This window comes from Rhineura floridana, chromosome 3 (genome assembly GCF_030035675.1).
Source record: "Rhineura floridana isolate rRhiFlo1 chromosome 3, rRhiFlo1.hap2, whole genome shotgun sequence".
In the NCBI taxonomy this organism is placed as follows: domain Eukaryota; kingdom Metazoa; phylum Chordata; class Lepidosauria; order Squamata; family Rhineuridae; genus Rhineura; species Rhineura floridana.
The window spans coordinates 165328297-165355986 of record NC_084482.1 but is presented as its reverse complement, the minus strand read 5'-3'; the positions used below and the strand labels follow the sequence as shown (position 1 = coordinate 165355986).

General features: G+C 41.4%; 1 long non-coding RNA gene across 1 annotated transcript in view; it reads right to left on the bottom strand.

Moving 5' to 3' along the window:
* LOC133380724 (uncharacterized) overlaps window positions 1-26488 on the bottom strand; it is a 50338-nt gene extending 23850 nt beyond the window's left edge. The window contains exon 1 of the long non-coding RNA XR_009761518.1: window positions 26273-26488. This is a non-coding gene — a long non-coding RNA (uncharacterized LOC133380724). The remainder of the gene's footprint in view (window positions 1-26272) is intronic.
* Window positions 26489-27690: the final 1202 nt, after the last annotated feature.

Sequence of the window (27690 nt, the reverse complement as noted above, 5' to 3'; positions counted from 1 at the left end):
CATCCAGTGGCGTACCTGAGTCGCAATCTGACGCCGAGGGAGAAAAACTATTCGTCGGTCCAGAAGGAGTGCCTAGCGGTCGTGTGGGGACTGAACAAGTTGCGCCCATACGTGTGGGGACGAAGATTCACAGTGACTACAGATCATCGGGCCTTGTTATGGTTGCAGACTATGAAAAACCACAACACTATGCTGCAGAGATGGTCCTGGGCCCTACAGGACTATCAAGTGGACTTCCAGTTCATAAAAGGCAAGGACAATGTACTGGCCGATGGACTTTCCAGGCAAGTGGCTGGGACTGCAGTGACGTGACCAGACAGAGGAACAAAGAAAGACATTTTCCCCATAGAGACTTTTATTTGTTAACGCGACGTATAAATCCTGGAACAGGAATAATACCCTGCTGTTGTTTAAGGGGGGGGAAATGTGATATTCCTATATTAATGTATATATGGTAAGTGTTAGTTGTTTAGAAGATACATGGTAAGTGGAGTGAAAGAGGGGGAGTGAATGGGCAGTAGAATGCGAGATGATTGGCTGAGTGTTTAAAATGGCTGAATGTATAAAAGGAAGAGTGAGAGTGGAATCTGGGGGGGAGAAGAGAAAGAGTGGATTGCTTGGTGGGGTTTGAGAGAGTTGTTTACCAGGAGGGAGGTGGAGTTCGGATTAGTATTGAGTAAAACCATATGCTTATGTGCCTTAAGAAGAAATCTTGTTAATCTTGTTAGCTTTGTTATCTGTAATAAATACTTAATTTGGTTTACCAAAGGCCTGATCCTTGGCTGGGGTTTCACAGACCAGAAGGGAGGGTAAGGTAATGACCAAGGCTGAAGGGGAACTGTAACAAATGGTGGCAGCGGTGAAGAGAATAACAATACCAGTATTCAGAGTCTCTGGGAATACTAGTATTGGGACGTTACTGGTGGTTGCCTAGCAGGGGGATCTGTTGAGATCTGTGCTAGAGCGGATAGGTAAACCATAAGAGAGTGCGGTCCGGACTGGTGGAGTCCCTGGTGGTGCCTAGAGACAGGCAGTAACCACGAGCAGGTAGGAACCTGACAGGGAGAGCCAGGGAAGGACGCATCACAGGCAGCATTCCAGGGACTGCATGCCAGTGGTGAGTAGGGCCAGAGGTGAAAGGAACCATGGATATAACTCTTGCCTTTGTACAATAGGCTACACTCTAGTTATGCCGAAGTCATATCTCTCATACTCGCATCTGTCCATCCAGGAAGCATTGCTGTTCAAGGACATATTCCAGCCAGGCAAAAAGCACTCAAAAGACCATGTGGAATAAGGCCACTGAGGGGTATGGCCTGAGGAGGGTGCATGGCCTTTGGTCCTCCACATGCTGCTGAGCTACAACTCTCATCTTGGCTATGTGTGCTGGGGTTGATGGGAGTTGTAAAATCTGGAGAGCCAAAGGTTCCCCACACCTGTCCTAAAAAGAGTTACAGGGTCTGGTGAAAGAGGCCTGGAGTGAGGGTTCAGCCGCCAGGCCTAAGGTTCCCCACCTCTGGGCTAGGAAGACTTCAGAGGAGCTAGATCAAACATATGGTCTCTTTCTCCGGTCACAATTATATGGTATGGCGTGCTATGGCTCACCTTACATTGTTTCACATGATCGGCTGTCACTGCATGATGTGTCATTCTTGCAGCAACTCCATGCAGTCAGATGCCTTTAATTCATGGCGTGTAAGCAGGTCACTGTGTGGTGACAGCTGCCACATAGAGTAATAAAAAGCCTTCTATATGTGGTGGCTGTAACATGTAAACTGGTCCATCTAACTCACTTATAGTTGACCTTTCCTACATAAATTTGTAGGAAATTTGTTGTCCTGTCTTAGAATTCAGATGACTCATGGAAGCTTACTGCACTAAGAGTGCGGGAATCAATACGGCCACACAAAAAGCCCATACCATATTCCTACATGCTGCTCCTTTTGTGCCTTAGTCCTACAGTGTTAATGACTAAAGATATTTCTCCCCACAGTGCTTCCACAGACTTGCTGTTTCTTTTCCTCCCCTACCTAACAGGCAAACTCATTCAGTATGCAGCTTGCACCTTTCCTGCCCTTTATGCTGCCCTGTGCTTGTGACAAGTGGGTTGCGCCTTTTCTGTGATGCATATTATTTTTATTTTGCAGGCCGCCATTCCAATTGAGCAGTGCCATGACATCTCTGGTTTGTGTTTGTTGCCAGCTGTTCTCATGATGCATTCACTGCAAATGTAATGCAGTCTGGGCAAGGAAAGAAAGGGAAGCATCTGGCTGCACCTCTGATCACGTTAATTAGCCCTAATCCAAGAATACATGTATTTATAAATTAATCTTTCCTCTTTCATGCTTTTCCATGGTTCCATGTATGTTAGACCAAAAACAGGCCTATTAAACTACACAGTTTCATATGTAAAATACCACATAGGCAATATCGAGAGCAAAAGCACCTATAAAGAATACATAGTTTATTCATTCTCGGGCTGCTCAAATAGCGGATGGTGATTCTGAGATATGGGGGAGATGGAATCTAAAGGAATCTCTGGGCAGCTATTTATAAAATTTGTGCATGATGATACTAGTTCTTTTCAGTGAATCATACTGCTGATAGTAGTAATAGCGCTAGCATTAAAAAATTGAAAACTTGACAATCTTCTTCACCTGCATTCTGGTTGTCAACTAGCTTTAACCCTTTTAAATGACTATTTCTCAAGAGTGCAAATGCCTTCCCATCTTTATGGCCTAATGCTCCAGTCTATAACTTAACAGCATTAAAAAGTCTGTGCTTCTCAAGCCATTCATTTTACGCTCTATTTTTGACCTGAAGTTTAACTCCACAGCACAACATTGACTGTATGTTCAGTAGCTTCAATTGCTACTTGAGGCACTCCTCAAGGGAAGCCATAACCTTATTGGAAAGCAACATTTAATTTCCGCTGAGATTGGAGGGATGATAAAGAAGACTTCAGTCAGCACTGCCCTCAGCTATACTGTGTCAAAACGGAGATAGGGATATTATCCACAGGTCTGTGTACCATATGTCTTAGAATGGCCAATCTTACAGAAAACAGAAAAATGATATAAAAGCAAGAGAGAATAAAGCTTTTAACAGAACCATATATCATATCCTCCATCATTTCACAGATTACAATAGAAACAGTTGCATGTTTGTAGTAACCCCTATTTTTGCATATTACATATTGTTGGGAGCTCTTCCTTGCCTTCTGTATCATATGTTGGAGTCATTTACCCTGAAATAACCTGTCCTGTTTTGGCTCTGAAGCAGGGTGTGTTAATAAACTGATCAAAACAAATCGCTAAGAAGAAAAATCTGCATGTTTAATTTATATCTTTATTAAATTTATATCCCACCCTTCCTCCCAGAAGGAGCCCAGGGTGGCAACAAAAACACTAAAAACACTCTGAAACATATTAAAAACAAAAGACTTTAAAACGTTAAAAGAAAACTTCTTTAAAGATATCTCTTTTTTAAAAAAGCTTTAAAAACATCTTAAAAAGCAGTTCCAACACACACAGATGGGGATTAGGTCTCTATTTAAAAGGCTTGTTGAAAGAGGAAGGTCTTCAGTAGATGCCGAAACGATAACAGAGATTGTACCTATCTAATAATTAAGGGGAGGGAATTACAAAGGTAGGTGTGACAACACAAGATCCACTTCCAATGTTGTGTGGAACAGATTTCCTTTTAAGATGGTATCTGCAGGAGGCCCTCACCTGCAGAGCACAGTGATCAACTGGGTATATAATGGATAAGACTATATTTTGGGTATACTGGTGCCAAGCTGCATAGGGCTTTGTACACCCAAACTAGAACCTTGAACTTGGCCCTGTAGCTAATGGGCAGCCAGTGCAATTGTTTCAGGAGTCAGGTAACATGTTGGTGATACCCTGCTCCAGTCTGCAGTTGTGCTGCCACATTTTGCACCAGCTGCAGTTTCTGTACCAACAGCAAGGGCAGCTCCGCATAGAATGTATTACAGTAATCCAGCCTGGAGGTTACTAGTGCATGGACAATAACGGTCAGGCTGTTTAAGTGGATCTAAATATTGAGAGAGGACTTAAGTCTGAAGAAACCAAGTGCCTGTGTGAATACATTTTAACATTTTGTTTTTAAAAACAAACTTGGAAAGTGTTTTACCAGGGACAGACCAGGAAATAGGGCTTATTCTTAGAACAGGCATGGGGAACCTGTGGCCCTCCAGATGTTGTTGGACCCTAACTCCCATCAGCCCCACCCTGTATGGCCTGTCATCAGGAAGGATGGGAGTTGTATTCCAACAACATCTGGAGAGCCAAAGGTTTTCCATCCCTGCCTTAGAAAAGCAGCTAGAACATATGAAGGTATAGTCAGTCCTATGAATTCCATTTAATATCAGAGCTAATAAATACTGGGCTGGCCCAAGACGTTTTGCTGTCTGAGTTAAAAGGCAAGATGGCGCTAGCTCCCCACTCCGTGAACAAAAGCCAACCAGGCTAGCAGTTGAATCTTAGTTCTACACTGGCAATGACATTAGCAACCTCCACTGCACCTCAAGCCATAGATGAATGTAGGGGATGCATTTAAGCTGTGTGACATACAGCTCTGTCCAACAGAGAGGAATGGCTAGAGAACTCGGGAGGGACAACTGAGGTGCTACTGCTTGTGCCCTCAGCATCTGCCATCTAAGGCAGTTGCCTCACACTACCTAATGGTAGGACTGTTGTTATGTGCCTTCAAGTCAATTATGACTTACGGCAACCCTATGAATCAGCAACCTCCAATAGCATCTGCTGTAAACCACCCTGTTCAGATCTTGTAAGTTCAGGTCTGTGGCTTCCTTTGTGGAATCAATCCATCTCTTGTTTGGCCTTCCTCTTTATCTACTCATTTCTATTTTTCCCAGCATTACTGCCTTTTCTAGTGAATCATGTCTTCTCATTATGTGTCCAAAGTATGATAACCTCAGTTTCATAATTTTAGCTTCTAACTATAGTTCTGGTTTAATTTGTTCCAACACCCAATTATTTATCTTTTTCATGGTCCATGGTATCTGCAAAGCTCTCCTCCAACACCACATTTCAAATGAGTTGATTTTTCTCTTATCCATTTTTTTCATTGTCCAACTTTCACATCTGTACATAGAGATCGGGAATACCATGGTCTGAATGATCCTGACTTTAGTGTTCAGTGATAAATGGCAGGACTAACACTGAATAAGTATCAGTGGCAATTATACCTTTTACCTGAATATCCTTACAAAATACCACAATTATATGATTACAACAAGAAGCATTATATGGTGGAGTTTACTTCATCTGTTCGGCAACAAGGGTTACAGTGCAAGTCAAAAGGGTGTGTCCATCACTTAATATAAATTTGTTTATGCCTCTAGAACTCTTAATCAAAAAACATCCAGCATGGTAAAGTGGTGGATTTATCTTGCTGTTTGTGTAAATGGTTGGGTGTGTGCTAGTGATTGCAGACATAGAAAAAGATTGTCACCATTATTAACGATCATTTCAAACACCATCATGTGAATAAGGTGCCTCTTGGATCTCTCAGGGCTCCCCCCTCCCAGTATTTGAAATAGTCAGTGGGACTAGAAAGGTTTAGGGCAGGGATGGGCAAGATTTTTCAGCCCAAGGACTGCATTCCCTTTGGTGAGACCTTTGGGAATCCACATCCCAGTGGTAGTCAGGTCCAGAGGCATAAGTGGGCAGAGCAATGGATATGATTCTTTGTGTAGTATACTACATTCACTTTTGTGTAATAGGTTACATGCCACAGTCAGAGGCTTTTACACCCACACCTCTCCATCCAGGCAAGCAAGAGGTATTATCACAGTTCAAGGGCACATTACAGCCAGAGAAAAGCAACTGAGGTGGGTATGAAGCAGGGCCAATAAGGGCTGTGGGCTAGGGAGAGGTCTGGAGGGCTGCATTTGGCCCCCAGCCCTGAGATTCTCTGGGGTGAATATCTCATAACCTCTGTACTATAAACCTGTATATTCAGATAATTCAAAACTCATAAAAAGAAGTAAAATATATCTTGTCTCCCAAATCACTTGTTTGCTTCTGCTTCCCCCTCTGCCTCTTACAAAGGGCTGAATGACACATAATGCTAAGTCAAACTGTGGCTTAGTCTGAGCAAGCAAGCATGCTGGTGCACAGTTAGAAAAGCATGGCCACTTTGCTTCTCTCCCAGTCCTGCTGCTGCCATGCTACCCATGGCTTAAACCATAGTTTGGCTTAGCGTTGCATCCGAACCCCAGACTCATGGTTGCCCCTAAGCAAACCAGAGCAGTAAGCCAAGAACAAAGCTTAATTACAGCTAGTGGCTTGTCTGGAGTGACAAAACCCAAGGCCAGATTTGCAACTAATGTTAAGCCAAACCATGGCTTAGCTTCTTGTAACATAGCAGCAGCAGGACAGGGGGAAGAGCAAAGTGGCTGTGTTTTTGTTAACTCTGCACTGGCCCACTTGCTGGTTCATGCAAAGCCGTGGCTTGGCATAGTGTTACATGCAAACTGGGCCAGAAAGAAGTTACCAGAATGCTCCACAGCCAGCTGCCTGAGATGGGAGTAGTAAAATCTATGTTTTCCTGAGTGTTCCCAACCAGAAGATGTTTTACAATGAATTGAGCAATTTAATTTTTAACTTATAATTCTGTTAATGGCTTCAGATTTGCATGTCTGTCACTGTGGGCTATTGTTTGAGCTTCTTTGCTAGCCCATTTAGTTTCTTATTTACAAGTGAACCTTTTTCCTTAAATTGAATTGCAGTCCTATGCATATTTACTTCTCCTGGAAAAGGGTATATGGATTGTGGCCTTTATATCCTGGTACATCATTAGCTGTCACTGGTTTCTTCCTCAGACTCACACTATAGAAAACAACAATAGAGAAGGAAAACCTATGCTGTATATTAGCAACATTATCATGATTGGAACTTGTATTATTTTGTCAATATTTATGAATCACCTTTCTGTTATAGGATGACTGTACTTGTGAAAAGTCACAAGTGATTGTACTGTTTAAATTATGACAAATGTGGTGTGGAAAACCTTGTGTTGGGACCAGACAGCATTACATAACAGTCACAATTTTCTATGATGCAAGTGCGTTTAAAATGGATGAACGGCATTACCACATATCACCAAACTTCCTCCAGGTTATCAATAATGGAACACAGACATCATGCCAATTACTTTCACAATCTAATGTCCTAGGACCCAAAATGAAATCCTGATTCAACATTTGTTACTTGGTAGGAAAAGAAAATCAGATAAAGAAGCTACTGAGACAGTAAACCTCACCCAGGATTATCACAGGATGAGCAAATACTGTAGTTGAATTCATTATGACTGATTGGGACTGGCCTCTAGCAATCTAGAGATTTTGCCCCTAATAACTTTGCCCCTAATAACTTTGCCCTTAATAACTTCATCTCCCTGACCAAGTGGTCCTTTTACCCCACTGGAGTACGGAAACAGAACTGTCGGAGGATCAGGTCAGGGCACATGACCCTTCAGGTGTTCAGAAGGTGGGGGTCCAAATGTGTGTATGGGAGGTGATGGAGTTTGCTGCCTCAGTCCCACCTTCCAGCCTACATGCATGTGTTCACTGAACACACAGACATATTCCCAAATATCTCCAACTGCTTTCATGCTCTTAAAGTGACAGGCTGAGGACCCCGTAACCGTAAATGTACAAGCAGCTAGCAGTGACAAAGGTGAGGGAAATGTGAATCTTCAAGTCTTTGTCAAAAAATTTGGGGAGGAGGGTTCAGAGTTCAGCTTTAAAGAAGACAAATTGCATGGCTTTCCCAAAGATACAATGCAGCCCTAATTATCCCCATCTTGAATTGAAAGTCTGGAAATTATTAAATAAATTTCAAGTCACATTTTAAATCTGCTGAATCTGTTGACATCTTTCTCCTTGTAGCTTCCTTACCCATGACCCCAGAGAGACATATTATGTGATCTGAAACACTTAAATCATCACCCACTTACTGTTTTTGCAAGTGCAAATATGCTTCAGGCCAGAAGTCTTGCAAGAAATATTTTTCCCTCTTAAGAGAGACAAAAGGCAAGATCTCTAGTATCATCACTTTGCAATAATAATAATAATAAATAATAATAAATTTTATTTCTGAGTCACCTGTCTGGCCGAATCAACAGCCACTCTAGGCAACGTACAATTTCATCAATAAATACAATAAAACCACAAAAATCATCATAATAATTAATAATATCAGTATTAAAACTAAACCACCCCAGAGGTCCTGTAGGCCTGCCTGAACAGCCAGGTTTTCAAGGCCCGGCGGAAACCTATCAGGGAAGCGGCATGGCAAAGATCAAAAGGAAGGGAATTCCAGAGGGTGGGGGCCACAGTCGAAAATGCCCTCTCTCTTGTCCGCACCAGCCTCACTGTCCTAACTGGTGGGACTGAGAGAAGGTCTTGCGTGGCTGATCTCGTCAGGCAGCATAATTGGTGATGCTGGAGGCGCTCCTTCAGATAAACTGGGCCGAAACCGTATAGGGCTTTAAAGGTCAATACCAACACCTTGAATTGGGCCCGGTAAACAACTGGTAGCCAGTGTAGATCTATCAACACCGGAGTGATATGATCACGGCGGCGGCTGTTCTTAATCAAACGTGCCGCCGCATTCTGTATCAGTTGCAATTTCCAGACCATTTTCAAGGGTAACCCCACATAGAGCGCATTACAGTAGTCTAGGCGAGAGAAGACCAGGGCCTGCATTACCCCTGGGAGCAGATGGGCAGGCAGGTAGGGTTGCAACCTCCTAATCAGATGTAATTGATACCAAGCTGCCCGGCTCACTGCCGAGATCTGAGCCTCCATGGACAGCTGGGAGTCAAGAATGACCCCGAGGCTGCGGACCTGGTCTTTTAGGGGCAATCTTACCCCATTGAACACAGGTCTATATCCCCCGGCCTGCCCCTGTCTCCCACAAGCAACACCTCGGTCTTGTCGGGATTTAGTTTCAGCCTATTCCTTCCCATCCATCCACTTACGGATTCCAGGCACTTGGAGATGGTATCCACAGCCCACTCTGGTGAGGACTTAAACGAGAGATAGAGCTGGGTGTCATCCGCATATTGGTGGCACCGCAGCCCAAATCTCCTGATGATGGCCCCCAGCGGCTTTACATAGATGTTGAATAACATGGGGGAGAGGATAGAACCCTGTGGCACTCCACAATTGAGAGGCCAAGGATCTGAAACCTCCTCCCCCAATGCCACCCTTTGATGCCTGTCTGAGAGATAGGAACGGAGCCACCGTAAAACAGTGCCCCCTATTCCTAATCCCTCCAGGCATTCTAAAAGGATACCGTAGTCAACGGTATCAAAAGCCGCTGAGAGATCCAGGAGGACGAGGAAGGTGAATTCTCCCCTATCCAGCACCCTCCTCATATCATCCACCAGAGCGACCAAGGCTGTTTCAGTTCCATGTCCAGTCCTGAAGCCCGATTGGAATGGATCCAGATAATCTGTTTCCTCCAAGTGTGTCTGTAACTGTTTGGCCACCACTCGCTCAATCACCTTGCCCAGAAATGGTAAATTAGAGACTGGGTGGAAGTTATTTAGCTCTTGGGGATCCAAGGAGGACTTTTTTAAGATGGGCTTTATTACTGCCTCCTTGAGGGCTTTCTTCATTTTCTTCCTCTTTAATATTTTAAAGGACGAAAATAGATCAAAAGAAATCATAAATCATAATCTTTTTAAAAATATTTTGGGCCACCTTTGCAATCATTCATAACTTCTCTGCTATGAGGGAAAACAATAATTACTAGAGATTTAAGACTGAATAAGCCAGTAACAATTAACTCAGAAGATAAGTGTTGGAGGGAAAATCCCTTTTCCAAGTCTGTCAGATATTCAAAGGAAGAAAAATGCCATTCAGCTATAACTGTTGGAATCTGTTGAACTGCTTATGGTTTTATGTAGTTTTCCCAAATACAAATTGAATGGAACTGTAACCCTGTTTTCCCTACAGTGCAACCCCTTGTGGGGGAACTATGGGACTGGGATTCAAATCATGGTGGGATGTAGAAAGGAAGAATTTCAGTGCACCCAAATAGTCAATAAGAATAATTGTTGTTGAGCACAAGCTGAATATGAGCCAACAGTGGCTGCAGAAAAGGCACATGCTGCTTTAGGCTGCATTAATAAAAGTATAGTTTCCAAATTGCATGAAGTATTAGTTCCCCTCCATTCAGCACTGGTTAGGCCTCATCTTGAGTACTGCATCCAGTTCTGGACACCGCACTTTAAGAAGCATGCAGACAAACTGGAACAGGTTCAGAAAAGGGCAATGAGGATGATCAGGGGAGTGGAAACAAAGCACTATGAGGAGAGACTGAAAGAATTGGGCACGTTTAGCTTTGAGAAGACTGAGGGGATGTATGATAGCACTCTTCAAGTACTTGAAAGGTTGCCACATCGAGGATCATCCCAGAGTGCAGGACACAGAATAATGGCCTCAAGTTACAGGAAGCCAGATTTCAACTGAACATAAGGAAAAACTTCCTAACTGTTAGAGCGGCACAACAGTGGAACCAATTACCTAGGGAGTGGTGGGCTCTCCAACCCTGGAAGCATTCAAGAGGCAGCTGGACAGCCACCTGTTGGGTATGCTTGGATTCCTGCATTGAGCAGGGGGTTGGACTTGATGGCTTTAGAGGCCCCTTCAGACTCTACTATTCTATGATTCTAGGATGTAGGGGAAATCACTGGGCAACTTAACTGAATAGAAAACAACAACTAGGATATATTTGTCAAGGAAGGCAGGAAAAGGATGAAGTACAAGAGGAACAACTCAGATGAATACGCAAGTTAAGGTAAGGCTTGAAACTAATAAAAAATGAAGGGATTGATGGAGTTCAATGACAGATGAGTCATTAGTGTCTGTCATAACTGGCTCTGTTATGTACAGTCCTGGAGTGTGTACAATGCATTTAAAGCACATGACTTCCCCCAAAGAATCCTGGAAACTGTAGTTTACCCCTCACAGAGCTACAATTTGTAACACTTTAATAAAATACAGTTCCCAGGATTCTATGGGGGAAGTAATGTGCTTTAAATGTATGGCATGTACGCAGCCCTGGGCTGGCATGTAGCTATAAACCTCAGTCTCCATCACCCTGTGGCTGTGGAGTTGCTGCTGGGTACACATTATGACCACACATGGAAATCAAAAGTCAGAGCACAAAGATTGGGGTGATCTGGCCACATGTCTTAATTTACTTAACCCCAAACATCTGCATATGGGGAAAAGGGGCAGGATTTATTTATTTATTATTATTATTATTTGTTTATTAGATTTATATCCTGCTCTTCCTCCCATTAGGAGCCCAGCGCAGCAAACAAAAACACTAAAAACACTAAAACATCATGAAAGCAAACATTAAAATATATTACAACAAAACATCCTTAAAAACATATTGAAACAAAACATCTTTTTAAAAAAGGTTTAAAAATATTTAAACAATTGTTTTTAAAATTTTGTTTTTAAATTTATATATTTGTTTTTAATTGTTGTAAACCGCCCAGAGAGCTTCGGCTATGGGGCAGTATACAAATGTAATAAATAATAACAACAACGACAAGTAATTCCAATGCAGATGCAGACTTACAACCAAACTGTGAGCACACCAACCCTGTTGAGGGTGATGGATGGCCTCACCTTTACTTCTTCCCATATGCCCCACACTTTAGGTGAGTAGGGAGTCTTTCGGTTCCATACCCACTTGGGGCCCCAGGCGGATGTTACAGGTTGGTCCCAAAGATTCTGCCTAATTATGCCAGCGAGTCCTTCAGCCCTGATCAGAAGTCTTGGGACTACACCCTTCACCTTTAAATTTACTTATTTAACAAGATTTATATGCCACTTGGTTGTAAAAAATATCTAAGGAGTTTACAGAAAAATGATGCCTAAGGGTATCCATCAAATTGTAACTGCCTCATGACTTCCTGAACCTTCCTGACAATGTGGCCAATTAACCTATGTAATGACTACTCCAGGTAAGTACATCATCACCGCATCATTACAGAGTAGACAAAACATCTTGCCAGCAAGGCCAGTCAGCTGACAAAACAAACCTACAGTACTCATCCCCCAAAATGGCAACTAGCAGTGCCTGTATTGCCTGTCAGGTGGGAGAGTGAGTAGCCAGCAAAATGAAGAGGCTGGAGGAGGGGCAGGGCAGGCTTAACTAGCCCTAACATCAGCCTGCTCAGTGCTCCCTGGCATCAGTGTTGCATGCCACCACATGCTCCCACCATTCCCTAAGTTGCTGTAAGAGCCACCTGCTGCCACAGCCACTGCCGGTGCAGCACTGTGTGAAGGCAGAAGGTTGTTTTTCTCTCTTAACCAAAGATTATTCAATTGTTTTGCTGTGTCCTCCGTCTCTTTTCTCTCTCAGATCTTGAGTTCTCTCTAAATCACCTCAGCCAAGCAGAGTGACCACGTGCCCTACTTTAGAGTTCTCTATCTGAAAGAGTCCTCTATTTCAAAGGCTGTCAGTGTCCAGTCCAAATCCACTTTACCGATAAAGATCCCTAAGAATGAAAGGAGAGCATGGGCCTTGTGTTTCCCATCGACAGCAGCTGGACAGCAGCATGAGCAAGTACATGCATGACCAGGTCACTGTCATCCTCACAATGGTGAGAGATGTACTGAATTTAAGCATTTAAATCATAGTTTTTATTTCTAAATTTGCATATGCAAATGTTATGCATATCTGTGCTCTCTGTTTTGGTTATGTATTTCTTCTGTTTTGGCAAAGCTGCAAGTGACAATACAACTGTCCAAAAAAATCACCTCAGAACTCTTTCATAATCCCTTCTGAAAATTCTTCAGGAACTGCTAAGGGCCAAAACAGGGACTGTGCTCAAATAATCAAAAATGAGGAATACCACTCCATACGGGGTCTCACATTTATCCCAGTGCAAAGATCCCATCTGACAGACACAGATGTGCTGTCTTTTGGGCAGGAGGCAACAGTGGAGTAGACAGATGATGTGTCACTGACAGGTTGGGTCCAGTTGTGGATATGTACTAATATTAGGCTCCTAGTTTCCAACACAATGCAATTCAACAGTGAAGCGCTGATACGTAAAACTGAATCATAGCCGTGGTTTTGCTTTGGCCTAGGGTCACCTCCAGCCTCTGTCCTATTTTGCAGGAGAGATTCAAGCACATACCAGAAAATTAGGTTTGTGCAATTAAAGTGCTCTGTCACCCTAGTAAAACAAATACCCTTTTTTAAAAAGAGAGAAACTTTTTGATGTTAATTAAGTGATGGGGAAATGCACTGTAGGATGAATGAATTATTAAAGGAAGACAAAAACACCATCTGAACAAATCAGAACCAGTACTCAGGAAAGACCAGACATAGTCTAACATCCATGAAAGCTTTGTGCCAGCAAATTTGGCTGAATGTTGAATGAACAGGTAATCTAGAGGAGCCCTTGTTCATATAGGCCCTCCAAGCTACAGTCACTCAAATTTTGCTTCAAAATGCCTCAATCAAAGAGGATAGCAAAATTCCAGAATTTTGGATATCTTTGACACTTTTCCATGCTAGTGATAATTAGTCATGATTAGCCATGAAGTCCATCCATTTCTGCAATGGCTTTTCAATTGCACAGAGAGGCTTCCCCTTGCCTTCCTCCTCCTGTCCTCCAACCATCCAGTGCATATTTAGAGTGGAGGGCTGCTGAGAAGAGTAGATGGGGAAGTCCCATTTCTGATGTTGGATGCCACCCTGTGTCTATAAAGGGTCCAAGGCTTAATTATGTGTGCCCAAGTGTGCTATGTTTTCATTTAAAAATACTATGCATGTCTAGTCAGACGTAAGCCCCATTGAACTCATTGGAACTTACTTCTAGGTAAGTGTATATAGGATTTCAACCTCAATGAAGTGTTTCTCAGTACAACAGCTGCAAAATTGTATTTATCACAGGAGAATGTTTAGGTAAGATCACAGTCCCAAAAAACAATATATTTTTGTTTGCTTGGTTGAAGGTGTGTGTGTGTGTGTGTGTTTAAACTTAACAATGAACTAATGTCTTGGATATGACTCCCTGTTTCAGAAATATTTTTCACCTTCATATCCTACTACAGCTATATTGGTTTCATTGATTTGGTTGTTAGAATGTCTTGAACCCATCCAAGAAAGAATATCCATTTGAAGTGGCATTTAGAAAGTGACTGATGTTGGTCACAAGTTTTTATTTCCTCAAGACGTTTCATTGCTTAAACGATCATACCTTTTCAACTGCCAGTTTTATTTTTCTGAAGGGATTCCGTATATGATGGCTGCTACAAAACCATTATTTCTACATAAATATCACTCACATAGCTGAGCATATGAATGTATACAAAGCAATGGAATTTCCATCACTGTTGCGCTGACCTTTGTGTGACCGACATAAAAATATGTTATCCCTCTCCTCCCCTTTAAATTCATTCAAATGCTATGATTTTAAAGGTCAGTATGCCAAGGATAAATGCTGTGAGGAAAACTAAGAACCAATTCACATTTTGAAGGTTGTGATTTTTAAAAGGATAAATAGTTCTAGCGCAGATGGACTAAAAATGACACACACACACACAATTTGTTTTGATAGTTGATTGTGATACGGAATGGAGTTAGCATAGGGTAATACAGAGTTTCTAATCAAGGCTATCCCAAGACTCCCTAAACAGAGCTGCAAATGGTACCCTCCCCCTCCAGATCAAGGTACAGTAGGGCCCCACTCATATGGCAGGTTCCATTCCAGGCCCTGCCAAAAAGCAAAAACCGCCAGAAAGTGGAGCCCTACTGAGCTGTAGCGTGCGAGCTCCCCGCCATACAGCTGATCGCGCGATCAGCTGGAGCACGGGGAGCTCGTGCATTCCAGCTGATAGCTGTGAGCTGGAGCACGGTGGTTGGAGCTGCCCATGCTACAGCTGATCGCCCCGCTGGCACCACCATATTAGTGGAACACCCAAAAGAAGGGCCCTACTGTATAGTACCCAAAGCTGGTCAAGTTATTTTGGCACCCGAGGCAACACATTCCACACGTGCCTCTCCCTCGCAGTAAAATATAGTTATAATAAATGAAATAACTAATGCCGCTCTTTCATGACACTCAGACTCAACTGTCCGAGGCAGTTGCCTCACTTTGCCTAATGGCTGGGTTGGCCCTTCACATAAGCCAAATGCAGGTGTGGGGGCCGCTTGCAGGGGAGAAGAGGAGGAAATGGAGAAGTCTTTGGTTCACCCATTCTTCCCTGAAAAAATGCCCTCTAAAAGGACAGAGCAATCCAAACTATAGGAAGCCAGCATAATTTTACACTGGCCCAAATCAAGCCAGAGTAAGTTACCCCATTGCAAACTCCATTCAGGAGCAGGGCTACTGCTGACTGAGCTAGCCCCTGAGCCTGGCAGAGCAAAAACAAGCCTTTAAAATAGAGTTTGATTTAGACCATATTTTTGCCAGTGTAACTTCTGCTGGGTTGCTAGGCCATGTGACTGAGCTGAAAGAAGTTTGGAATAGGGGTAAGTGTCCCCACCCCTGGAATGCTCCTCCTTTGGACTTACTCCACCCTCGGCTGAGCAGGACGGAGGACTTATACCAGTGTATCTCTTGGCTCAGCCTGGATGGAGGGCATCAGCTGGCACAGCCCAAGTTGAGCCAGCTCAGCCAGAGATCTGCCTATCCCAAACCCCCCTCCTCCTGACAGATTGTGAGTTTGGATTGCTCTCTGAATAGGTCTTTTGTTTTGCTCAGCCAGGCTGCAAAACTGGAAGTAAGCCCAATGACAGAAAAATGACTGGCAGGCACACCTCCAAACCTCCCCTGAAAGTTTTCACCCATCAGTATGTTATCTTAGCTTTGGGAATATCCATTTGCCAAAATAATATGAAATTCAACCCACACCATGTTATTAGCATTATGTGGCAAATTATAACACTCCACACTTATGTGTTATTCATAATTTTACAGCACCCTATAAAAATGGAAAGCCTTTTATAGACATCACGTTCATATTCATGACAAGTATGTGAAGTAGGTTACTGTAATTTTTCTTACAGAGCAATTGGTGATGATGTATGTCCCAGCTCAATCTAGCTAACTGGATGAGGAACTACATGTGCAAATGAGCATTATACCCACCGTTCCTCCTTCAATCCACCTGCAACACAGAGCCCAGGAGATTTAAAATCAAGAGATGTCTGAGAAATGATAACCTCTCAGAACTTGAATGGCTTCACTGGTTGACATGTCCTCTCTGGTCCAGTTCTCGCTGAGGTTAGAGATCTGTTCCTAGGATGTACCAATTCATAAGAATGTATTCCTTTCACTGAATCACACCATTGGTTTATCCAGTATTGTCTACACTGACTGGCAGCAGCTCTCCAGTGTTCCAGAGAGGTGTCTTTCCCTTCTGCATACAAAGCAGATGATCGATCACTGCTTTACAACCTTAATTCAGACTTTAGGTGGAATCTCAAAATAACCAAATGATCCTGCATATCAATAAAGAAAAATAAAATAAAAACCCTCTAACTCAGTCATCTTCTTCATCTACTTGTTTTCTATATACAGTGTTGCTGGGGTGGGGTGGGGATATAAATAGTGTTCTGTCATCTGTGCCTGCAGATTCAATCTGAAGCAAGGCAAAGGTTTACCATCACAATGAAAAATAAGCTGCTGTAAGTTTTCTAGCTCCATTAAATGTTAAGACTTTGGCTAGATTTACAGAATACATACCATACAAATAGTCCATACAAACAGTCCATGTGCAACAAATATTGCAGGCACTTCGTAACATGCAGGTTATATTAAGGTAATAATTATTATGCCATCACTTTTACTTATTTGGGGAAAAGCTATCACTCAGTGTTAGAGCAACTGTTTTGCATGCAGAAAGTCCCAGTTCATTCTCTAGCATCTCCAGATATCTGGGGAAGACTCCTGTCTGAAACCTGGAGAGCCACTGGCAGCTTTCTATGTTCCTGTGTAATTGCACACAGTTCCCCTAAATAGCACATTGGAGTGCATGGCCCAATTGACATGACAATACTGCACGCCCAGGTCCAACATAGCATGCAACCCCAATTGCTGAATGTGGGCATACAAGGAGGAAATCAATGCACAGGACCCTATTGCAAGCACAGACCTTGTCACAGCAAAGATTCAAGCTGCTGGTGAATGCAATTTTTCTGTTGTCATCTTATTTCAGTACTTCATTGTGGGTATTTTTTTTTCCCAGTTAGCACTAAATATTTTGGTTACAGGTAAGCGTTCACAAGAAATTGAAACCCTGAGAAAATGACAGCAAATATGCACTAGATGGTGGCGTTTTCCTGTCAAAACGATTGGGTGAACTTACCCTTAATGAGAAATAACAGTGGTGTAAGAGATGGCTGGGTTTCATTGTATGTGCCAAAGCCTTCTGACATCCATTAACCAACCTTTACTTCCCACTGACTTTGGTGAACTTAACTAGCAGTTAGATTTATATTAAAAGACACACTTTCAGTACAGATCTAGTTTGTCATCACATTTCTTTTTCTTGCCAAGAGCAGAACAGAAACTAAATCCAGAAACCTGTGAACTGGAGAAAATGTTCTGATGTTAGTGCCAGACGGTAAAAAAACTGCAACTTAACATGGGAACAACTATGACAGCACATTAAATTTTTCAAAAGCACTTTGGACAGACTCCTGAATTTGATCACTCTTACATATTGTAAAGTTTCCAGCTGACTTCAGTGCCAATGTTACAATGTGGCGATTCCTAGTATTTTGTAAGAAAAAAACCCAATTCTCTCAGCATAATAAATTAAGGCTGCAATCCTATTTTGGAGCAAGCCCTATTGGATTGAGTGGAACTTATTTCCATGTAAACATATCTAGAAAAGTAGTATCTTTTTTGCTTTAAATATGGCACTTGTGAACAATGTATGTGTTGGAAAGCTTTGCCTAATTTGCATGTCCAATGTGTACAATTTCCATAAACAGAGTTAATATTGTTGTAGGAGTTTATGTATTGCACAGTCTCCCAGAAAAGCAAAAACAATTTGGACATTATCCACTTTTTGTCTTTCCACTTTAATGTTTAAAATGGAACTCAGACTTTGGGGAAGCACATGTAATGGTGTCTGATTTGATTAATGACATTTTTATTTAGATTGTGACAAAACATACTACTAGGCACTTCTAGTATGGAGCTCATTTTTTGTTCATGCTTTCCACTACACTACATATCAAGACAATGTAGCTTAATATGTAGGGAAACCATTGCATGGTATAGCTTTGGGCTGTTTACTCTCCACAAGATTTTCGGGGGGCCCAACTTCAGCACTTTGGAAAATAGCAAGATTAAGCACTTAAGACGCTATCCAGTTCAGCTCAGGGTCTGAATCCAAATCCCAATTTAAAAATAAGAAACAAAGAAGCTTTGTACCTCTCCATTCACTATTATGAGGAAATGTTTAAATAGCTATGTGTTGTGTTTGTGGGGTTGGATTTAATTCCCATGTGTGTGTGTGTGCGTGCGTGCACACTTAATATGTTGTAATGATGAAAATCCTCAATAAAAATCATTTGCAAAACAAAAGAACTCACAGAGTTTTTCTTTTTGACAGAATTGGGTAGTTGTATGGGTTGTGGGGGGGGTTGTTGGTTTGTTTCCTGGAGTGTATGTGACATCAGCAGTGGTTGGTAGGGTGGCAGCAGTCCCCTGACCTCCCATCTCCTGCATTGCTTCTGCTTGCTGGGAGGTAGAGGGGAGGGGCAAGGCAGCAACAAAGTCACTGTGGTGTAAATGCGCCAGTGGAGCCAGTCTTGCAATCCCACTGATGCATTTGCACTCCACTGACCACTCTGCCACATCTCCCCTCCCCTTACCTCCCAGTAAGCAGCAATGTTACCCCCAGCCTTCCAGTCACTATTGTGTGGCATGTGTGGTTTTGAGGGGCATGCCACTGACATGGAATGCCCACAAAGGGTTGGAAGGTGTCGATGTGCTCCTATGGCCCAAAAAAGTTCTTGCTATAGTTGCCTCCTACATTGAGCAGAGATGATGATCTCCAAGACCCCTTCCAAGGGTAAATATTCTATTATGTATTGAAGAATTTTGAAATAATTAACTATGAGCCTCCTATCTGATTAATTTACATTAGATTTTAAATACATTTTGGTATGGTTCAGACCTCAAGATAGGTCTCTTTGAAATACTATAAGAGTAATATTCCAGAATAAAAATAGCTTAAAACAAGCAAAATATCAGTGGTAGCTTTTAAACCAACTTTGAAGACGCTACAGTAGTAAAGCCTTAAGGTATGTTAATGAAAGCTATTTAATCTGAATCTAAGAGGAAAAGATGCTCTCCCCCAAAAAAGAAAAACCCAAACAGAGCTGTTATCTTCATTAAGAATCAACATAAGGGACTTGATTTCTTGACCAACCATTTTATTGCTGCCTGGCACTTGGTCCTCTTCAAGGGATGCATTGACCAATCCTTCTTGGAATGGTCTGCTGGCTGATTTTTGCCAGGCAGGATGACCACTGATCCAACTAGCAACTGTGCTGATGTTTTGGAATAGGTGCTGGTATAACACCTAGTGCAGGTGTGGTATACCTGTGATGCTCCCATCAGCCTCAGTCAGCATTGATCAATAGCCAAGGATGATGGGACTTGTACTCCAGCAACAAGAGAGCCACAGGTTCCCCACCCCTGCCCTAATAAATATGTATTTTCTGGCACGGCAAACATTAGGTAAGTTGTTGAATTGCAAACAAAACTAAAAGAGCAAAACTGAGCTTTCACTTGAGTGAGGCCACATTCCAGAGGGCCTTTGTCTTCACTGAAATTCATGTCACTTAAAAATATAAGGTTACTTCAAGACAAATGGTCAGTAACCACTATCGCTCTAGAAGAGATTGTGATTTAGTGTTCTTTTAAAAGCACTTATGGCAGTGTTTTAGTAGACGTATGTAGATAATTACTAGAAATAGCTCTCACATACCAAGAGAAAACTATACTACATGCTAAAGGTCCAAAAGTGCATAGAAAAATGTAACATCCCCAGAACCCCATATTTTTAATTGTTTATGAACATTTAGTGTGGTATATCAAAGATTATATTTGGAGTTCCAAAGTAAGTGTTCTGATAATTATGCTGAAATCCATGCCTCTGTCCATTATCTGCTGTTCAAGTAGCAAATTTAGTGGGCAACCCTATGCACATTTATTTCATAGCAAATTCCATTCAACACACAATGTTCACCTCTAAGTTAGCATGCTAGTGGTGGAGTGCTAAAAGCAGGACCATAAAATACAACTCATACACACTTCACAACCGGACCATCGTGTTTGTGAGCCAACACAAACAGTCCATGTGGATTTCCAGCAGTGAACAAGTTCCAGTAGTCATGTGAGTTGGCTCACTGCAGTTTCACTCTCCTATTCTGATCAAAGAACTTGACAGCAGGGAAGGGAGGGAAGGGAAGAGCTGGTAGTCCTGACTGTGTGTTTACCTTATCTATGAATGCTGTCAATGATACAGCAAATCTGTCAGGAAAAGAGATGTGTGCCTGTTTCATTAAAATCAATGAGACTTAAGAGCTTAATTGGGTGCTTTATTGCTTTTGATTTCTAAGGGACTTGAGCATGCCTGACTATAGTCAGTGCAGCATGGTGGGTCAGATTATCAGTCTGGTCATGAGTGAGCATATGGGGCAGTTCCTAGTTAATTACGGGGAAAGGTTGATCCCATTTTCCCAAATGATAAGAAGTTACATTCCTCTTTTTTCCATGTAATGACAGATAGACAATTTGGAGATGTATGGTATTTTTGAAACATCTGTTTACTCACAGATATACAACAGAGCATATTGGATGAAATCCAATTTACAGAGCAGGCAGCAGAACCTTTGGAACAGACTCTGTATCAGCTTATCTGCAGCCCAAGGACACTTCCACTTCAGCCAACTGCTTACAAGATCACAGCAATCTTAGCCCAAACTGAAACTGGGGAGAAGTGTTTCTCTGTCCATCCCACTAGCTGTGAGCTTCCAAAGGCTAGGGAAAGACGTCAAGCCATTAACCTTCTTTTATCCACCCACCATATTATGCTCTCACCATCATCAAGGCAGCTAAAGTCATAACTCTCAAGGACGAACACATGAACCTGATGCCTTTTTTCTAACAGGTTCACCAGGCATTTAACAGCTGCCAGTCATGCAAACAGATGTAGTATTTTTCTGCATGGAAATGCAGTGATGGGGAAAGCTGTACTTAGTGAATTTGTCTGTTATGCAGCTGTTAATGGCACAAAACCTCATAGGAAGCTGCCTTATACCAGGTCAGATTATTTGTTGTCCATCTAGCCACATATAATGTCTACTTATCGCTGGCTCTTCAAGGTCTTCCCTCACCCTTTCCCTGCTACCTGGTCCCATTTCTTTTGTTTGTTCTTTGACCTCTGTCAGCTAAAATATGGTAACCATAACAGGAGCTAGAACTAAGCCAACCTAAGATTTGGTTACTGTGAGTCCACTTAGGGTTGCCTGGAGCGACTTGAACCAATTGCATGTCATGATGGCAAACTGCTAATATCTCATGCTTTGGTAAATCCAAAAAACATGGGGAAAGGCATCTGGTTAATAAAACATTAAACAATAAATCTCACTGCTCTTGATATACAATATACACAACACTTATAAATTAGTAACATCAAAGAGCTTTACAGCCAATTAATGAAGCTGTTCTCAGCTCAGTTAGCCTTATAAAAGCTTAATATTATTACTTCACAGATGTAAATGCTTTTCTGTCCAAGAAGGGGAAACATCTAAACTGTTCTTCAGTTAATCAGGTGTTCTCGTATCCCTAGATGTAACTGTGGTTTAATGGACAAACATAAAACTTAGCATTTACTAAAGAGTATAAATCCATATTGCTGCATAAAGAGGCTGTGCAGTGCTTTATGTATGACACTGTTTATCACTGGTAGCCAGAAATTCTCTGGCTTTTCTAGAGATTAAAAGAATTATTCTGTAAATTTATTTTAGCATTTGTTAATATATCACATTGACCCTTTTGTTATCACTTGTATCAGCCAACAAAGGCCCATAGTAGGTCAGGCATTTAACTTAGCCCTTTAGAGGACATGACTTTATGACTGCTGTTCAAATGTACTGCGTCAGTCTTGTTTCCACCACTGACGATAATAGCAGTTTGGGACCCTTAGGGAAAAAAATGGGTGCAATGCTAGCATATTACAGGCAAGTTGCTCAGTTGGGAGGTACTAACTCAGCTTTCCGTTTTGAAACAAATCAGAAGGCTGAAGGATTTTCTTGATGCTAAGCAAGCAGTCTGCCTTTACAGAAAACACATTAAACAGTCTGAATTGGGATTGACATCAGGGACACATCCCAGAACCACTGGGCCTGATTGTTCCTCCTTTTCCCTGTTGCTACTTGTTTGCCTACTATCTGGTCCAAAGGAGATAACGAGCAGTGGCAGCAAGGATGATGATGATTTGTATTCAACAGAGCACTAAGGAGATTGTTCCATCAACTCAAGCATTTCTGCTTGCCTAACAGAACAATCTCTCCTCCCCTCCTGCTGTGCACTGTTCTGGGGGTTCTCCTCAGCCTCTGGAGCAGATTTGGGAAGGGAGCAGGGGGGCACAGAGAAAGCAGGGAGGAAAGTCCTATTGCCCTTGTGGAAACTCTTGTGCTGGCTTCCACTAGTCCAATGAGTTAGTTGAATATGAGTGAATGTTACCAATAAGGCCCTGTCTGAGGAGTTTCCTTTTAATGCATCTTTTAATATAGTTAGAAAGCTCTAGATTTTGTCATAAACAACGTTCAAAAAGTTACTCAGTACAGCTGTCTTCAGATAGGGCTGTTTCCTAACTGAGAATTAGACACACAGATATATTTTTAGAATTGAATTTCTAATACCAATACAATAGAGAATTTTCTGCAAGAAAAATCCAAATTTTAGTATCAGTAGCCTGCTTTTTTATATACTTTTAAGACATATCATACAGGTATGTTCTAATCATTACACACCTTGCACACCTTTTTCTTTCATGTTCTAGGACAGTGCTTCCCAAACCTTTTTCCCATGGACCACTTGCAAATTGCCGAGGGTCTTGATGGACCACTTTATGATTTTACTGCCTGTTGCAACAATTGTAATGTGCTATGGTAGATGCTGTATGGGTTTTACTCATATTTGTATTGCTTTCTCTCACTTTATATATATATTCCATAGAATTCAAAGTGTAATACAATAACATCCAATATTAGAAATAAAAGAAGCAATTATATATATATATAATTATATATATAATGTGATGGTTGTGCCATCTCCCATCTTCAACCACAAATTTATTTATTTATTTATTTATTAGATTTATATCCCACCCTTTCTCCCAGTAGGAGCCCAAATGCACACACATACACCGTGGACAACCTGAATGAAGCTCACAGACTTTCATCCTATCTACACTATGCTTAAGGATCCTTGGAGAAACAGGTGCATATCTACCAGCTTCTTCATCAGGAAGAAAAGGCTTATTAGTAAATGTTAAGGGTTAATTCCTCTGACACACTAAAGCACCTCCTTGAGGGTCATCCTTGAGAGTTATCTACTGTTTTGATTAAGCACCGCCATTTTACAACGGATGTCTATATCCGCCATCTTAGTAATATAAGCTGTTCATGTACTATGGCCGGAAGCATGACTCAGGGAATACACTGGTGGAACTAGTTCAATGTAACACACTGTAATATTACCATATATGGAGTTCCTACTGTAAGCTTCCTGTAAGTTGTTTATTGAGGGGTATAAATATCGGGGAAACAAGACAGTCTGGGTCGACCGCACTCACTCTGAATTGCTGGTGTGAGTGCTGCTTATTTTCTAATAAATTATTTTTTAAGTTTTTATCCTGAACTGCTTTAGCGTCTTATTTTGGGCCAGAGTGAGAAACGGACATTATTTTCTCACAACAATTTGGCAAGCCAGACAGGAGATTCTCGCTTGCCAGAATTACCCAGGAGGCCGTGAACCGTCCCAAAAGCTGGCACAAGAGATCTTTTGAGTCTCAAGGTGACGTTTTCATGGGCTCTGGGTAAGTGGCTATAAAGTGGCTTCATTTTTTTTACAGCAGTTTGGAACTAAACATTTTATCCCCTGATAAAAATTGCTTTGTTTTGAGTGAATGCTGAGACCTTGACTGCATGGTGTGGCTTGTTTGTCTTTCGTGCAAGAGTTGCCTGCTTTGTCCCGGTTATAAGGAAGGGGGCTTGAATTGTCACAAGGACGACCCCACCACAAAGAGGTGGGAATTTCAAGGAGTACCAGTACCATAAGGTAGGGACGGAGAGTTTCCAGTGGGACTGGAAATGACTAAGAAAAATTGTGGCTGGCATGGGACAAAAAGATAACTTACAACTGGGAATGACTAGAAAAAAAGGCTGCATTTCTGTGTGGAAGTTGAGAAAGGTTTCTGAATGGTGCATGACTACTAATTCGGCCTAAAAAGTGGGACATGTGATTACTGTGAATTAAAGGCCTCGCTTGCAAGACCTTGCGCCAAGGCAAATAATTGGTAAATGTTGGGAGGCCTTGTATGAGATAATTTGTTCCTCAGACATTCAATACACCCACCTCTCATTTGGCTGCTGGGTTAGAGTCTGAAGGGGGGATATGTTGATCCCCCTTTCCAAACCGACCCCCAAACAGTGATAAGATGGATCCAAGCAATAGTCCGTTTGCATAACCCTTCATGGGCTGGTTTGAATGAACTATTGGATGTGGGGTTTTTTGACACTAGTTGGCACCAGTAGATGAGAAACTGCTGTATTAGCAAATTGCAGTAAAAAATTGCAAAGAAAACTTCCATTCCATTATTCAAACCTCTGGAAACAAAAAACAAAAAAACTCCCGGTGCTTTTTTTTTTTGCGAGGTTATCTGAAAGAGCTCAGCACTTTAAACAGCTGTATCCTGAAAATGAAAAAGATCTTAAAGCCATAAGCTTCTGCTTTTGCTAGTTCACTGCTGTTTTCCTCCGAAAACAAACTGAACTGCTTCAAGATATCAGGCTGTTTTGTTTTGAAAAGTTTTGTCCAGGCTGGAGAGAAAAAGTCGAGGAGTAAGATAACGGGAGTTGCAAAATGTGTGTGTATTGAAGGTCGAGGGAAAGGAAAAAGTCTTTTAAAACCGAGGCTTGGCTGAGTAAAAGAGAAAAAGGGGGCCAGGGAGATTAAAGATCAGTTGCCCACTCAGGATAGGAGAAAATGGAAGAAATAATGTCTAGCAATGTGAAGAGGACAGTCCACAGAAATAATTAAAAGATATTATATTAGGCTCAGGTAGCATGAAAGAAGTCATTTCAATTTTTACTCAGCATTTGGATCCCCAACAATTTAATTATCAACCTTATAAGTATGGGTGGCCATGACTTCATGCCCTACATCCTATTATCATTGGCAAGGCAATATGGTCCTGGAAAGAATGCAGTGAATTACATTCCATAACTGTCAAGTTTTATTGGAACCAAACTTCTGTATGGAGGGTGGTGTTTAAAGATCACACCATTTGGGAATTCCGGGCAGGATGGTCTACTTTGCATTATGACCAGGGGGACATATATCCAATCTTTTTGAGACAACGTCCCTGTATTCTTCATTGGCTTTATCGAAATCCAGATGATTTTGATGTACTTTTGGGGCCTGTCCCAGATGAAGATTAGTGCAGGCTAGGCAGTCAGAGGCAAGGAAGTTGTTTTATTTTGTTTTTGTTTGTTTGTTTTTAAATCATTCATTTAGTAGTCCTTTAATAGTCTTTTAAAAGTTTGTATGAAGAAATTTGCTCAAACATTTGTCATGCTTTGAGCTAGCTCAACCCTTTCAGTTTACCATTTCTCCCATTTCAGTTTACCATTTCTTCCAGTAATATTTAAATTTATTAATTGTGTTTATTCTTTTCAGCCAAGTCATAACCAATGAAGAAGAATTTAGGGGGGTTGTAAAGGCCTTATTAATGTTTAAGGAATGTCTTGAGCAAATTAATGGATTAACTTGGGGGAAGAATAATTTCTGTATTATAATGTCAGAGTTCTTTTTCTTTTATCACTACAGTTCCGGGTTTTGTTTTTATTACTGCAGCTTTGTTTTTGTGTGTGTTTTTAAAATTTCAACCCCTCCTGCAATCATATGCAATAATATTCACTCCTACCTTTTCTTCTTCTGCTTTCCGCTTTTTAATTGTATTCCGAGCAAGTAATCCCTTCCAAAATGAGCGCTTCTGTCTTCTCTGGTAATTCATGGAAGGAGGAGGGAAAAGATTATCCCTCTGCCCTTCTTTTTAGTAGATAGATAAACTCACTCATTCTCATTCAGCTTGAGTAGTTGGAAAACAGCATAATACTGAGTAATGTTTCTTATGTCACTTAAAGAGTTAAATTAATATTATTGATGGAGCTAGTTTCAAAAAAGCAAGCAGAAAGGCTGGCAAAGGAACATTCCTTTCAACATTTCAACTCCTCCTTCCTTTCCCCAACTTGAAGATAAACAGCCAAAAGGGAAACGCAGCCACTGCCCTCCCCACAGCCTGTTAGAAATCAGCCTGACACTACAAATTGGAATGATTCTGTTATATCTTTCAGTTTATTGAATGGTTGCATTTGTTTGTGAGCATGTAAGTTATAATTTGATTACAGGAATTAGTTCTCGACTGACCCAAGATTTTTTGCTGGCACCTGCAAAGGGAGAGCTTTTCTTTATGCATTTTGTACATGGTTAGAAGTCTAATTTTTAACTCTTTTCAATTATAGGAAGAAACAGAAGCCATACAGAGTCATAACTCCAATTATTTCCTCCAATTCTCTGACATGAATCTATTTTTATTAAGGGTTTTTCATTTGTCTGTCTTGTTTGATAAATGTTTATACATTAACAATGCCTGTTTTGTTTTTGCACGGGTGTAGAGGGGAATTTCCTCCGTTCTCCTCCTTTTGGCACTTTGAAAAGGAGGCATAGTTTTGAAGTATTTAGTTTTTGCTCATTTGTCCTTGTTTATCTTTTTAATTTTAAAACTTTTTGGAGCTCCTTTTTGTCACTCTGGTATAATGTTAAGAAATTAAGAGATTTTCTGCTATCTGATCCATGGGCATAAGTTTACCTTGGTGATTCATAAAAGGGCCTTATTAATGGTTATGTTGTCTGTTATATAGCTATAAAATGTTTTTCTCATTGCCAGTACTGGTTTCTTTTTCTCTCTCTTTGTATTCCTCTGTAGACAAATTTGTTAAGGAAGATTTTATTTTTCTCCGGAGCTCCTTTCTCTTATTTTTGGTACGTTTATCTTCTAAAGAAGGACATTTTGTTTTGAATCTGTTTTGTTTTCTGGTACTGTAGTTCCTTAATTCCCGGGCAGCGAATTAAGTTCTTTAAAGTTGTTTTCTCCATTCTGTGTACAAGGTTGCAAAAAGTGCAAACACAAGGGTGCATGAGGGTTTCACCCCTCCTTTTCTTTCAGTCAAGATCTGTTTTCAAATGTTGAAGGCCAAGCTGTTTGGCTGTACAGAGTACTTTCCGTGCAATCTGTATGAGTGCACAAAGGGGGGAGAACATCCTCCTCTAGGATCATCCCCA